Source organism: Egretta garzetta, unplaced genomic scaffold, assembly GCF_000687185.1.
Source record: "Egretta garzetta isolate BGI_Z169 unplaced genomic scaffold, ASM68718v1 scaffold577, whole genome shotgun sequence".
Lineage (NCBI taxonomy): Eukaryota > Metazoa > Chordata > Aves > Pelecaniformes > Ardeidae > Egretta > Egretta garzetta.
Window position 1 is genome coordinate 573,455 of NW_009260138.1, and position 3,768 is coordinate 577,222.

The following is a 3,768-nucleotide window of genomic DNA, read 5'->3' on the forward strand; positions in this document are numbered from 1 at the left end:
ACTGCATTCACACCCGTCTTTGCCTCCACAAATGATCCAAACACCCAAAAAGCCAACACCTTGGAGGCCGCTGGTCAAGATTGCTCAACCCAGGGCAGCGTCTGCCGCATCAGAGACAGTGAGTCTGTTCCCTCAGCGCTGCCAGAAACCCCGCCTGGCTCGGGAGCTGGTGACACACTGCCGGCATGTACCGGAGCGAGAGGGCACAGGAGCAGGAAGGTCGCCGGGAGCTCCGGCCAGGCGCAGGTACCGCTCCACCTCTATGACCACAAGCCCTGCACTGTGCGCTCTGCCTCAGCAGCAGCGGCAACGCAGCTCATGCGTGCTCGTACTTCATCCGGGTCACCACGTTTGCACAGCCAAGCAGTCCCACAGGGCACAGATCTGGCATTAACGATCGTGGGACCAGAGCATTAGGTTTTGATACTATTAGCTCTTTTCTGTTGCCCAGACAGTAATAACTTTGCGGGTTCTGTAGTTACACAGCCAGCTCATGCTCCGGGTAGGTGCGAAGGGTCACGGGGTCACTGCAGGGAAGGGCATGATCTGGTTTTCAGGCTGGTTTAGGGTGCTGGGGCATAGCGTCTTCCTGAAGGTGCAAGGCCGCTAGCCGATCAAAACTAGCACCTTAGTTCTTCAGGGATCAGTAGCTCATTACAAAATAAGAGTAAAAATGGAGCTTACAGAACAAATGCTATCAAAATTCTGGTGCCTGCTATCTAGAATATAGATACTCTTACACAAACCCTTACACTTGATCAGGATATTTTTCCTTGGTAAAATTAAAGATTCTGCAAAATAATTGAAAATACATACACACTGACTTTTCTTTTTTTTTTTAACCCCGAAAGTGAAAGGCACATTAGATACATGGAACTGACTGATCCAATGGATCCACGTCTACCATGCTTGGGTTACACTTAGACTTCAGATTGGGCTGAAGAGACAATGTTTAATTGTTAAGTGTAAACTGTGTTGCACAGATTGATACTCAGTGACATGGGCACACTGAAACATAATTTTTCCAGGTACCACCATACCTCCAAAAAATTAAAAAACAAAACAAAACAAAACAAACAGACAAAACCTCAGAGTTAAGAGATTATTTTTAAGACAACGGTGATTTGTTCAGGCTGTGGAGTAAGACACAATGGTGCTTTCTGCCTCGAACAGGGCTCTTCGAAATGTTTCTCCTAGCTGATTTTACTCTTAATTGCTAAAAAAAAAAAAAAAATCCGTAACGATAAAAATCAAAAAATCCCTTAATTATGCATTTTAAAGTGCACGTTGTCTGCAGTTTGATCCAGCTCCCAGACAGTGGGATTTTTTTTTCCATGTATTCAACAGGAATGGTAGGTATCATGTTGCTGACTTCAACACTGCAATCTGATTTACGCAGGCCAGCCCCAGTGGAGAGCTACTGAAATCAGCCGGATTCTTTTATGGGTACAAGATAACACCGTACAGATAACACTGAAGATTGAGTGCTGGGGCTAGAGCCTGCTGATTTATCTAATTTGCTGCACCAACATAGCACCAGCGTCTCCCTGGCTTTGCCAGCAGAATGCTGCACCAGACGGAGCAGGCAGTGCCCCCGCGCAGGCTGCGGGACCCTGCCTTTACCTGATGCTGGAAATGCCCTGCAGCGGCGATTTCTGGATAAACAGAAATCTTATTTTCACAGGTGTGAAGCCAAAGTGATGACTTTTTGGTCCAGTGTGCAAAATCTAATTTGGAATGAACCCTGGATTTCTCTGTCGCTAAGTGCTTGCAAAGCACCACAAGCATCGATGAGCTAGTAATTAAGTAATAATAGCCATAATAATATTGTGAATTTCATATATACTAGATAAGACCGTAATCCTCCTGGATGATATCATGCTAACCAACTACTTTTCCCTTGAAATTAAAGCCAAATGTAGATGATACTCAGTAACATGCTATTATCAATACTGCTTTTACTTTGCAAACTATTGAGAGAACTACTTTTCTGTAGCTGTTTAAGAAAATACAGTACCCATATCATAACCCTATTAAACAAACAGACTGATACACAGAGATACTGAGGCTTTGTTTGTAATGCCGATACTTTATTAAAGGCAAAATAAATCTGCTTCTGGGCTGGATCTCCAAATTGGAAGGGTTTTTCAGGTGAGGGGAGCGAGCATTGTGCTGGGTCTCCAGCCTGATTACTTCCTGCAGGGATGGTTTTGTCATTGTGCCACCACCCCTCCCCTGTGACTTCTAAACAACCCAGGGTCACTGTGTCCTCTCTTTAATTAGTATCTCACTGCTGGAGGGAGGGGGGAATGTCAAGGAAAAAAAGAATGAGAAGACACTGTAAACAAAGGTCCTCAGGGGCATCTTAACAATTTGGACAAGGAATGGAAAAAATGCTCAGCTCTTTTGTCAGCGGTAAAAAGGAAAAAAAAATGGTTGGGGTGGGCAGAATTTTAATGATATGAATTTGGATAAAATAAAGAGAAATCATGCTAAGAAAGAAACTAACTTTGTTCCTGAGAGGGCTTTATCATCCAACAGATAAGCATATAATCTACATTTTACAAGAAAGCCAACTAAAATACGGTGTTCCAACCATAAAGCAGCCGAAGCCCTAAGGATACTGTGCTTCCCCCAGAGCCATAACCGGGCTCAAGTGGGATGAAAGCAATTCTTTCTGTTTGCATTAAAAGAAAACTTCCAATGTATATTTCTTCTACAAAAGTATTTGTACTGCAATGAGTAGTCTGTTGCATTACTGCAATTTATACCTTTATTTTCCACAAATACAGATAATCCAAAAATAAAATAAAATAGCATATAAAGCAGTAAGAGAACCCCACCGCTTCACACAAGATAATTAACTCGCCCTGAAAGTTCCACAGCCTGCTGAATCATAAAAATAGCAAGTATGACTAAAGGTAGCGACTGTCCTGGTCAAATAGGAGGTGGTGTGCATATGAACATACACATTAAGAGTTAGAACATTTACCTTTTTTACATTCCAGAATCCCCGATATGACACAGCATAGGAGAAATTTTGCATTTGTTTTGTGACCTAAATACAGCCAAAAGGTCAGTGCTTACATAAAATTTAACTTTTCTTAGAATTAATTTTACAGTATTTCAGATTACTTTTTTCTCTTCTCTCCTGGTAAATCAGGAAGTGAAACTTGATTTTAAAACAAAACTCCTTCTGTAAGGAGGGCTTCTCTTTAAAGCTGACAGCATGAGAAGTCGAACGGCAGTTTGTCAGTCGCTTGGCTAGCTATTGTAGCACGTTGTAGGTGGCCTTCCCCCTCCTGGAATTTCCTGCTCCAAGGTAGGCCCTTAAGGTTACTCATGCCATGAGTGAAGGGAAAGGGAAGAGAAACCACACACGCTTCAGAACAAATCCATACGTGCGAGGAGCCCCACATTCAACCTGGAGCCGGTACTTGCACCCTGTCCTAGCGCCTGCTGCCTTGCGCATTTGGGAGTGGATCCCTCTCAATTTCTGGCCTGCTGCCTTGTGCATTTGGGAGTGGATCCCTCTCAATTTCTGCTATCAGCATAGTCACAGTTTTATGTAAAATAGTGAAATGCTAATAAGGAAGAAGGGGAACAGATTCTGCAACCTGTGGCTATGGTACTCATCCCAAATATAAGAAAAGCACATTCGAATCATTGCCCTTATATTCTGCTTCCAAGCTACTGAATGCAGAAATATATGCAAAATATATTTAGTTCCTTAGGTACATATAGAATTAGGTACCAGCTAAGGCAGGA